This window comes from Protopterus annectens, chromosome 4.part0 (genome assembly GCF_019279795.1).
Source record: "Protopterus annectens isolate FY-2018-M chromosome 4.part0, PAN1.0, whole genome shotgun sequence".
Lineage (NCBI taxonomy): Eukaryota > Metazoa > Chordata > Ceratodontiformes > Protopteridae > Protopterus > Protopterus annectens.
This window is the reverse complement of record NC_056733.1, coordinates 121,601,896-121,614,229: the sequence shown is the minus strand read 5'-3', so window position 1 is coordinate 121,614,229 and position 12,334 is coordinate 121,601,896. Positions and strand designations below refer to the sequence as shown.

Here is a 12,334-nt window from a genome sequence, read left to right as displayed (position 1 = left end):
AGGTCATGGCTTGTCTGCAGAGGGGATAAGAGTGAGTGCCCCCTTGCTTGTTTATGTACCACATAAGTGTGGTGTTGTCTGTCTTTAGAAGTAGTTGCCCTGGATGCAGAAGGTTGTTGAAAGATATAAGGGCATTTTGTACAGCTAGCATCTCTTTTTGATTGATGTGAAGATGCCTTTGTTCTGCGGACCACTTGCCCTGAACACATTTTTCCTGCCATGTATGCTCCCCAGGCGTAATCAGATGCATCTGTTGTCAGTGTTTGCCTGGCTGTGGGTTGAGTGAAAGGCTGTCCCTTGTTGAGGTGACAAGCTTGAGCCCACCATCGAAACTCCTGTTGAAGGCAAGGAATTAGTGGTATAACTGTTTCCAAACTTTGACAGTGTTGAGACCAGACACTCTTTAGGTACCATTGTAGTTTCCTCATATGCAGTCTGACATATGGAATTAGTAGCATGCAAGATGCCATGTAACCCAAAGCCTGCAGAATTTTTCTTGCAAGGAGTTGGGTTCTTGTTGCCATCAATTGAAAATATTGAGTCAGTTGTCCTTGCTTGTCTGGTATGAGATAAGCCATCTGAGCCGCTGTATTCAAGCTGGCACCCAGGAATATTATCTCTTGTGAGGGCACTAGTTTTGATTTATTTTCGTTTACTGTGTACCCTACGCAACTTAATAACTTTTTTACAAACGCCAGATGCTTTAGAAGAATGTCCTTGCTCTCTGCTTGAATCAGGCAGTCGTCCAGGTACGGATAAATCTGAATTCCTTTCTGTCTGCAAAATGCAATTACTGGTGCCAGGCACTTTGTGAAGACCCTGGGCGCAGTAGATAAGCCAAAGGACAGTGCAGAGAATTGGTAGTGCATCGAACCAGCTATGAATCTGAGGTATCTTCTGCAGTTTTGTCTGATAGGGACATGCAGGTATGCCTCCTTGAGGTCCAAGGTTACGAGTCAAGACCCCTTGCCCAGCATGGGAAGGAGTTGCTGTAAAGTCAGCATTTTGAATTTTGGAACATCCAGGTAAGTGTTTAGAGAAGAAAGATCCAGAATGAGCATCCAAGCTTTGTCCTTTCTGGGAACCAGAAAGAGTCTTGAGGAAAATCCTTGTCCTTGCTCCTATGGTGGTACCTTTTGAATAGCTCTCATGTCCATGAGTGCTGTAATTTGTTTTTGAGCCTCTGCCCATTGATTTGGTGGCAGATTTGGCATTCCTTTTAACCTTGGCAGAGTGCGAAAGTGGAACCTGTAACCCTGAGATACAATGTTGAGAACCCATTTGTCTTTGGTGATCATATGCCAATTGTGATAGAAAAGTGCCAGTTTTCCTCCCAAGGGGGCTGCCAAGAGAGAACTGTTTGGCAGCTGTAGTGGGAAGTCATTGGGGCTGTTTTTTATATGGCTGGGGCCCGTCTTCCCCTTCTTTCTGGCCTGATGCACCCCATTGTCGAGGCCTGTAAGGACCTTGTGGTTGACCTCTAGCTCTTGGATGTCTGTATCTGCCCCTTTGCGGTCTGTCTGTAAGTGGAAAGGACCAATTCTTTGTTGGCCAATTTCTGCTAAATCGAGGAGGCTGAACCTGTAAAAAAATCCTTCACCGTTTGCATAGATTTTGCCTTATCCTTCATTTTCTTTAATACCTCTTCTGCCTTAAGTCCAAATAATACATCCTGCTGCACAGGTGCATCCAATAGTTTTGCTTTAACATGATCTGGTAACGTATGTTCTTTTAACCAAGCATGTCTTCTAATGACAGAACCTGTAACTGCTGCTCTACAGGAGGCCTCTAAAGAATCAAAACCGCATTGCAAAGTATGTTTTCCCACTTGTTCAGCTGCATGCAATAAATCCTGCATTTCCTTAAAATTAGGAGGATCTGATTCTGGAAGCATTTTTTGTTTCAACTGAGAGATCAAACATTGCTGATATTTTAGCATGTGAAACTGGCAATTTAAGGCCCTCATTGCTAAAGTTGCAGATGTATATACTTTCTTCCCCCATCTGTCTATTGCTCTGGAATCTCTGTCAGAGGGGACGGGATTCTTTGCTGATGAGGCCTTTACCCCTTTGGGTCCCTGAGAAATAGTTTCATGGTCAGCAACAGGGCTTTTATAAAGAAATTTGTGAGAGTCAGGGACTCCGTACTATCTGTCAGGCTTAACTGAGGCTGGAGGTAAAGAATCAGAATTTAAGCTGGATTCAGTATACACATCATCCACAATATCTAACACTGGCGGAATAGCAAGGGGTCTGTGTTGAGGTAATAAAAGGATGTCTCTGAGCCTTTTCTTGGATTCTGAGTAATCCTGGCCTTCCCAATGGAAATGCTCCCTCATGGTATGTAAGGTTTCCCCAAAGGAGTAGTCCTCAGGCAGAGAGGCTGAAGGTATTGATTCCTCAGCATCAGAATCCTCATAAGGGGGTAAGGAGTATCCTGGGTCTGAGGATGAGTCTAGATGGATACCTGGTTGGATGAGTCATAGTCTGCATCCTGTCTAGGCCTTTTATCTGGAGGGGGATGGGACCCCCTGATCAGAGTGATTAGGTCTTCGGCCATTTTGAGCATTTGTTTCTTAGGCATGGAGGCCTGTCCTGGAGAATGCTGTATTTGTTTCTTTGTTTTTAAAGGAGGTTTAGACTTAGCAAAAGATTTAATGCTTAATTGAGTAGGTCTGAAAACACCCTCTGAAGCTACGGGTTTGTTCAGCTACCCCAGGTCCCTCTGTAGGGTTAGTTTCGGTAGGCTGAACATCTTGTGCGTCCGAAGGCCCAGCCATCTCCACGTGAGAGTCAGAGGTGGCCTGTGGTTCTAAAGAAGTGGTCGTCAGGGGCTGCAAAGGCACCTCGCTGAAAACTGGAGAACCTGCTACTGGCCTAGAAGAGGCTTTGTCGTCAGTTTTGGGCCTCAGAATTCTATCCCTGTCTTTGCACTTTTTATGTATGCCGGTCGTCGGACGTTCCGACGGCATGGTGTAATTGAATTTTCTGCCAAAATAATGTTGGGCAAAATCAAACCGATGTTTAATAGTGCGCTTGTTAAACCTAGCACAAAACTGATGACCAGTGACGTCGTGGTCTGGGCCTAGGCATGGGATACAATAAGAATGGAAATCCTTATGAGGTATTTGCTTCCCACAAGAAATACAGTTATTAACTTTTACTGCCATCGGTCTGAGGCAAGAAAAAGTGTTCCCAACAGGGTACTTAGCTTTGTAGAAGACTTCGGTTCTGGATTCGGAATGAAAATCTCAGGAGTAGGCCGACCGGCACTTGCGAACTGCTTTTGCTTCAGGCACCGCGCGGCAAGAAAGATTGGAAAAAATGGCGTCGGCTGCATCTTATACATCCCTGTCACACTGACGTCAGGGAGGAGGCGACAGCAACCGACGCTGGACCAAGACTTTGGAACTCAGGCCAACTGGGGAACTGCCTGACGGCAGGATAACCCAAGTGTAATGACTGCAGCAGTGTAACACAATGAACATCCACATTTCTCCTTTCTTCCTCCATGCCAGCTCCAACAAGCATCAGAGCTGCAATTTGAGCTTGAGCTACAGTGCTTTATTCCCTCTAAGCCAATGGAGTTGGCAACTTTATGAAAAGTTTGTGCATGGGGTACATATGTGTGACGTGTGTGTCAGGAGTGGAAGATTTCAGCTATCACACACCCATCTTCTGATTTGTAAAATTCAACTTAAGTTTTTAAAAAGTGACTCCATTGTATCTGTATACTTGAACACAATACGTAAAACAAGGTGGCAGAATCAGAAAACCCATGAATATTTGGCTGTTGTGGCTAGAGCACAAACATATTGCAGCCATTAACAGAAATGTGTTCAAAAGCTCAACAATTCAGCAGGGAAACAAGCTGGGCAAAAACAAGAAAATAGATTCCACTTATCTTTCAATGGACAGAAAACAAGTCAAGCAGTTTGCAATAGCAGACACTTTCACAAAACCTTTCATGTGTGTTTGTGAGCATGTTTCTAGAATGCTTACTGCTCCTACTTTAGTAGTTTCAATGCATTCAGAAAGCACCAGTCTGTTAAATGGCCTGCAGCCACATTTGCTTTGACCATTTTCTACTATGTTTCCGTGTTGTTAGAGCTGCCACACAGTTTTGGACTCTGCATTACATAAGTGCATTTAAAAGGCTTTTGTCTTCCAAGCCATGTCACAGACAGAGCCCAAAACTGTGTGGCAGCTCTAACAACCCAGAAACATAGTAGAAAATGGTCAAAGCAAATGTGGCTTCAGGCCATTTAACAGACTGTGGTGCTTTCTGAATGCATTAAAACTACTAAAGTAGGAGCAGTAAGCATTCTAGAAACATGCCACTAAAAGCCTATCTTGTGGTTGGAGTGCACATGGACAGCACTAGAAATATCGAAAACTGGCCTTTTGCTAAAATTTAATATACATCCAGTTCAACAAGTAGTGTTAAGAAACAATTAAACCCATTGTGGGTGGAAGGGACATAAGCAATGTGGATCTTCTGGTCATTTGCTTTGCTATGCTGCTACCACCTATTCAACATTCCATCCCTCTGAATCTCTGCTTATTCCAGCGTAAAAAAAAAAAAAAAAAGTTATGTATTTACCATAAATAATAGATTCATGTTGCCTGTCTTCGTCTGGTTCAACCTGTGGATTATCTGATCTGACACCTTTCAAATCCTCCAAACTTCAACTCACCGGGTTGTGCCTCCACTACCCACAACCCCCCACTCCCAAGCAGATACCTCAGATCAAGTTTACCCCTCCTTAACCTAGCTCTAAATTACCTTTCTCACATAAAAGTGAAGGGTAAAAGGACAGCAAATGAGCCTACCCACTCAGTCATCTTGGGCTACCAAGATTAGCCGAAAAGGCTGGGCAGGAGGAGGAAAGTTGACTCAGACAGAGACAACACAGATAGTACAGTTGTGTACACTTGCCATAAATGTAGATGTTCAAGTGTATTCAGTGTTGCAGTTATCACCTGTGGGTTAAACCCTGCTGGGTAGCCTTAGGCCAGCTGAGCACCAGAATATAAGTTTCCCTTCTGCGTGGGCTATTCTATGAGTGTGGCTGATGTCAGGGCTATAAAGGGAAACAGCCGATGTCATTACGTCAGTTTTTCTTGCCCTCAAAGGTCTTGGAGCCTCAAAAAAGATGTATACAATACTTAAGAAAAAGGGGGTAGGTGAGAGGGAAACAGGACTGCAGCAGTGAATACACTCTAACTTCTACATTTATGGTAAGTGTACACAACTGTACTATGTTCTTCGTGTTTCACTGTTGCAGTCATCAACTGTAGGAAGAATACCAATGCAGAGGAAGTGGGTGGATGAAAGCTGCATAACTATGGGGATGCTAGCATGTACTGCAGGACTGCAGATGCAAATCCTGCCCTGGTTTTGGAGAAAGTAGCCAGCTGGTAGTGCTTGGTGAAAGTGTGGACAGATGTCTAAGTAGCAGCTTCCAGAATTTCCTTGGTAGGACCCCCCCCCATCAGAATGGCTATGGAGGTAAAAGTTGCTCTTGTGGAATGGGATCTGACAGTTTTGGGAGGACACTTTCCATGAAAGGTATAGCAGAAATGTATACAATGAGTGATCCATTTGGAAATAGTTTGCTTAGTAATGGGTTCCCCTCTGCCCCAGGGGCGAAACAAACCAGGAGTTGGTCTGTTTTCCGGACTGATTTGGTCCTGTCAAAGTAAAATTTCAGCTGTCTGTGCCCATCCAAGGTATGCACAATTCTCTACCCTCTATTTGTTGATTTAGAAAAGAAGGTAGGTAGGTGTATGGCCTGGTTGAGGGTTACATAAGAGACCACCTTGTGCATGGAGGGGCTGGTTCTTAGAGAGACCCTGTCCATGTGGAAGATGATGAAGGCCTCAGTGGCCATAAGAGCCTGCAGCTCAGATACCCTCTTAGCAGAAGTGATGGCTAGCAAAAGGGCAGTCTTCCAAGAGAGGTATCTGAGATCTGCTGAGGAAGCTGGCTCGAAAGGGAGTAGAGTCAGCTTTTCCAGGACAAAGTTTAGATCCAAAGCTGGTGCAGGGGGCCTTCTTGACGGTCTGATGCGAGCCATACCTCTGAGGAACTGCTTTAAGAGGTGTTCAGAGAATAAAAGCTGATCCGCCTGGACATAGGCTGAGATAGCCGAAGCATGAGTTTTGATAGAGGCGTAAGACAAACCCTTATGGAGGAGCTCTGCCAGGTAGCCCAGAACCAATGGTAAATAGGCTTTAGTGCTGGGGGTGTTCCTAGTGGAGCACCAGCACGTGAATCTCTTCCACTTAGAGGAATAAGATTTTCTGGTGCTGCATCTACAAGCCTCCTTAATGTCTAACACCTGACTGCTGAGGGCTGCAGTGTTAACTGTCTGAGGAATCAGCCATGCTGTTAACTTGAGTGTGGCAAGGCCTGGATGCAGGAGCCTCCCTCCCTGTTGTGTGAGAAGGTCTGCGGTGGAAGGCAGGGCAAAGGGAGGGTGCATGCTCATACTGAGGAGCATGGGGTACCAGTGCTGCCTTGGCCAATCTGGGGCAGTCAGGATAGCCCTTGGTCCTTCTTCTCTGATCTTAAGTGGAACCCTGGGTATCAGAGGAAGCGGGGGAAAAGCATACATAAACAGGCTTCCCCAGTGGAAGGAGAGGGCGTCCAGCCTCCAGGCTTCTGGGTGAAACTGCCTTGTGCAGAATTTGTCCAGTTGACAGTTCTGGTGGCTTGCGAAAAGGTCTATATCTGGCTCCCCCGGATGTGAGTGATCTGTAAGAAGGTCGCCCTGTACAACTGCCACTTGTGGGGGTCCATGATCTGTCTGCTGAAGTGATCTGCTAGGGTGTTTTGCTTTCCTGGGAGGTATTGAGCTAAGAGATGCAGTCCCAGATTTGATGCAGAATGCCAGATTTCCATGGCAAGGCAACATAGGGGGTAGGAATGAGTGCCTCCCTGTTTGTTGATGTACCAACATGACAGTGTTGTCTGTCCTGATTAGGAGTACCCCTGGTGACAGATGCTCTTGAAAGATTAGGACAGCTCTTTGTATTGCCAGCATTTCTTTCAAATTGATTTGGAGGCCTAGAAATTACAGTTGTGTACCTACCATAAATGTAGATGTTCGAGTGTATTCACTGTTGCAGTCATTACACTTAGGGTTATCCTGCTGGCAGGCTACCTGCAGTCGGTCTGAATTCCAAAGTCCTGGTCCAGCATCGGTTGCTGTTGCCTCTTCCCTGACATCAGTGCGCCAGGGGTATAAAAGATGCAGCCGACGCCATTTTCTTCAGTTTTTCTTGCCCCAGATGTCAGGTGCCCCCAAAAGGGTAGGCTAAAAATTCTGCTCAAAAAAAGCATGCGCTAACAAACATTACCTTCATCTACAAGCAAATACACCACATAGGTTGTATAGAATAGAGAAGTACAGATAAGTCCCAGAAAGGCTCATCCAGACTCTGCTACACTTTGCTGTGAAGGAAAGGTTAGTTTGCTTTTATTTTTCGTATTACTGTATTGCTCTGTTCTGAGTCAGGCAGAATTTTTTCCCGCCCTCCAACCCATTTAAGTTGTCTTGTTAAATACCACTGTCTTTCTAGTTGCCCGCCTCTTATGTTAATCTGACCATATATCTCATTTCTCTCTACTTTCACTGGCTTATGTGAGTAATCACAAAATCATCATTTTTGAAATCCCACCCCTTCAATTATTTAAATTTATTGGCCATCCTACAGTATTTCATAGTACCAAAATACAAAAGTGACCACCCCCTTCAATCCATCTTGCTGTTTTAGAAATAGTAACTCTCCACTAAACCTTAACTTTTTAAACAGGTAAAACTCAAGTTACCTACTTTCACATCTAACTTCTCTAGTGCACACTGCAGAGTGCATTCTTTTCAATCTTACCCTTAAGCATCCCTGTGACTAGCACTTTCTCTAATACCTGCTGGAAAGCACTAGGAAGCCTTAAACTCATACAAACACTGAACTCTCCTTGTTAACAAGGAGAAATTAATAATACGCACTAAACAGCCTATAATTGCAAAGTACCTTGCTAAGGAAACGGCTCTTATACTTTACAAAAAAAAAAAAGCCCCAAACCAGGCATGTCCAAGGGTCAGCTTCCGGTGATTTCTCCTGTCCTCCTGGTGAATCTGGGCATACTGGGGCAATGCAGCAATTGCCTCATGTACACAGACAAGCCTCTCCTCCTACCACCCAACACTACAATCTGTGAGAGATGCACTTACATAGCCAAAATGGAAGCAAAGCTCTCTCCACCCAAGATTGTGCTAAACAGTCAAGAGGAGAAGGTTAACACCCACACTACACCTCAAGCAACACATAGCCCTTCTAAACCCTCACCACCAACACCCACATATAGCAACACTAAATCCACATATGCAGAGACCCTTAACTGTAACCTGCCCAAGCAACAAAGACCTCTGAAGCTGAAACGCAAACAAACACCAACCGCAACCAATGTGTCACATAGTTCACAACACCAGTGTGCCACCCAGCAACAGCCCCTAAGGCAAGACAATGTACCTAACACTTTAGTCACAGGTGACTCTATAGTCCGGCACACTGATGTCCCTCTCACCAGGTTGAATAAGGAGAAAATTACAGTCAGCTGCCTGTCGGGTGCCAGGATCCGCCACATAACGCATGCACTCAAATCACTCCACAACAAGTACAAATATGACTCTGTCATTGCCCATGTTGGAGTGAATGACTTGAGATGTACCTCCCTGGACTACATGAAGAGAGACATGGAAGAGCTCTCGGATCATGTGGCCCAGGCAGGTATGACCCTAGCCCTGAGTAGCATACTGCCTTCGCCCAGAATGATACCACAATATAAGGATAAAATGATTGACTTCAACAATTGGCTAAGCTTATGGTGTCATTCAAAGGGGATCCAGTATCTGTCTGCCTGGGATGACATGACTGACAGACCATGATGCTTTGCCAGAGATGGTCTGCACCTGTCACCCCTGGGATTCAGGTTACTGGCTAAGGCTCTTGCCACCCCTATAGTGCCTTTTTTAGGCAAATTTCAAAGGACAAAACCACCACCGTAACAGGTACAAGCACGCAAAATCTGAAGGTAATGCTACTCAATGCTAGAAGTCTAAACCTCAAAATGCACTCTCTCGAGGCACTCCTAAAAATGGAGAACATCGATATCTGTGCAGTAACTGAGACCTGGTTCAAGGCTCCAGAGAGCACCCCTGCAATACCAGGCTACAACTCTTACCACACTTTTCGGCCACCAAACCAGGACCGAAACACTAAAGGTGGAGGAGTGTCAATATTCACCAAGGATATTCGCACCACCAGGCTAGTTGGCCAACACAATGTGTCTGAAATTCTCCAAGTGCAACTAACACTAGCTAAGACTGCAATCCAAATTGTAGCTTGCTACAGATCCCCCACCATACCCCAAGATTCTCACTACACCTTTCTAAACATGCTGGAAAATATTAAGATAGAACCAAACACCCTAATACTGGGTGATTTTAACTACCCTGCCATTAACTGGGAAAACTACTCATGTCCCAACACCTTTGCGCAACGGTTCTTGGAATTCATAAATTCCAATGCCCTGGATCAACTAATCCATTGTCCCACCAGGGGCTCCAAAATCCTAGACCTGGTCATTACCAACATGGGAAATCAATGCTCCATACCTATGGTCACCCCCTCGTTAGTCAGGTCTGACCATAAGCTAATCACCCTTAACATCCACATCCCACCCCCACCCCACAGTAAAGAAACCACCATAAAAAACTTCTCCAAAGCCAACTTCATGCTACTCAAGTCAGAAGTGACAAACATCATGACACCCATGCAGACGGGAACTGAAAGTTCAACTGCTGAATCCTACACTAAGGCACTGTACGAGCACATCCACTCATGCATGAATCGTGCCATCCCAAATAGACCCAAAATGCTCTCATCCAAAAAAAGGAAGCCAATCTGGTGGTCCCCTGCCATAAACAAACTTTACAACAAAAGGAAGAAACTTTTGCAGAAAAGAGGAAAATCCCAGGATGCAAAAAACTCCCTTACTAGCCTCAGTAAGAAACTGGGATGCCTCATAAAATCCTCCAAAGCTAGTTACGAAAATAAAATTGCCAAAGATTCCAAAGACAACCACAAAGCATTCTATAACTATGTCAAGAATCTAAATGGCAATGCTCAGATCTGCTCTGAGCTAAAACAGAATGGCATTAAATATACTGATCCGAAGGATATTGCCAATACCCTGGCAGATCGATTCAGTGCCAACTTCACCCCCCTCTCACCCCCTAAATGGCCCATCTCAATACCGGAAGATTGCCAAATTCCAGTAATAACGGCCACACAGGTACAAAACGCACTCTCTAAAGCCAAGAATACAGCATCCATGGGACCAGATGACATCCCGGGCTGTGTACTACATGAACTACAATATGAACTGGCACCTCACCTAAGTGTCATGTTTAATCATAGCCTCACCTCAGGTTTCATGCCCAGTGAGTGGCGCAGAGCTACAGTTATCCCAATCCACAAGGGGGGATCCACCTTGGATCCCGGAAACTACCGTCCCATCAGTCTGACAAGCCTTATCTGGAAGGCCATGGAGCGTATTATCATAGAACTTATAAACAAAGACATTGGCAACCTTCAAACACTGGACCCCACCCAGTTTGGGTTTGTGAAGGGCCGATCTCATCTCCTGAACCTGATTGACTTCTTTGAATCAGTCTCCAGAGCCATGGACAAGGGTAAGGTGGTCCACACAGACTATCTAGACCTTGCCAAGGCCTTTGACACCATCCCCCACTCTGGAATCATAGATAAACTTACTAAGTTGGGCATTAATCCCTATGTCACCCAATGGGTTGCTAAATGGCTTACTGATAGAACCCACACTGTAAAAGTAGCCAACTCCAAATCCAGCTCCAGACAAGTGACAAGTGGAGTACCTCAGGGTTTAGTCCTGGGGCCGCTCTTGTTTGGCATCTACTTCTCTGAAGTACAGGTCAACACTAAGGGACTCTGGCTAACAAAGTATGTAGATGACTGCAAACTGGGAGTCATTATTGAATCCCTAAATGATGTGGATACTCTACAAAAGGGCCTTACAGAAACAGATGCTTGGTGCCAGAGCCATGGGCTCAAGCTCAATGCCAAAAAATGTATTGTTATCCCCTTTGGGAAAAAACATGTATCCATGAATTACCATACAGATGGCAGTACACTAAACACAGAAAGTTGATGAGAGACTTAGGGACACAGGTGGACAGTGGTCTCACCTTCGATAACCACATTGCCACAACAGTCAGGAAATCCTTCTATGTGGCACACCTCATCACGAAGGGCTTTTCATCCAGAAAAAAGGAGGTCATTGTCCCACTGTACTCATCCCTCATTAGACCCATTATAGAATACAACGCCCCATTTGGCATGTACCTCTCAAGACATCTGCAACAACTGGAAAGGCCTCAGAAATACCTCACTAAAAGAATCACAGGCCTAAAGCAGATGCCCTACGCTGACCGCATTAAAAAACTCCAGCTATACTCTGTCGCATATCGTCTACTCAGAGGCGATCTCTGCTTAACATACAAGGCATTGTCAAACCCAGAGCTGCTGGACATGCTACACTTAAAGAAATCCCAATCCCTCAGAGCTACACGCTCCAGGGATCTAAACCTTGTCATCACAATAAACAAAACATGCTGGAGGGATAGGTTCCTGACCCAGAGACTCCCCAGACTCTGGAATAGATTGCCCATACATGTCAAGCAGAGTGCCTCTTTGGACCTCTTCAAGAGGAACCTTGACGATTGGATGGGAGAAAGGAAATTCACCCCAGGGATCACGTCAGTCGCCCTGCTAGACAGGGGTCCAGGAAAGTAAATAATGTGGGAAGAAATAGCCAGGGAATTGTTATGGCTAGGCTTGTATAGGCCCTAGGGCTGACAGCCTAGTACCAACCTAGGAACCTATGAACCTATGGAGGGAGGGTAACCTGGACTGCAACAGTGAATACACTCGAACATCTACATTTATGGTAGGTACACAACTCTACTATGTTCATTGTGTTTCACTGTTGCAGTCATTACACTTGGGTTGAATCCCAAAGCTGAGGTTGGGTGGCTGGGCCTAGATAGAATTAGGAGTGGCTATGAGGCCCTGCAGAACTGCAGTGGCAAAGCCTGCTCTGGATTTAGAGTAAAGAGGTAAGTGGTAGTGCTTTGTAAAAGTGTGCACTGAAGTCCAAGTTGCAGCCTCCAAAATGTCCTTGGTTGGTACTGCTAAAGTGGCTGCTGCTCTGGTTGAATGTGGCCTAA

General features: G+C 45.2%; 1 protein-coding gene across 1 annotated transcript in view; it reads right to left on the bottom strand.

Moving 5' to 3' along the window:
• The window catches only part of LOC122800225 (ubiquitin carboxyl-terminal hydrolase 36-like), a 1,786,736-nt gene that overhangs the window by 444,305 nt on the left and 1,330,097 nt on the right, over window positions 1–12,334 (bottom strand). The gene's annotated exons all lie outside the window — the stretch shown is intronic.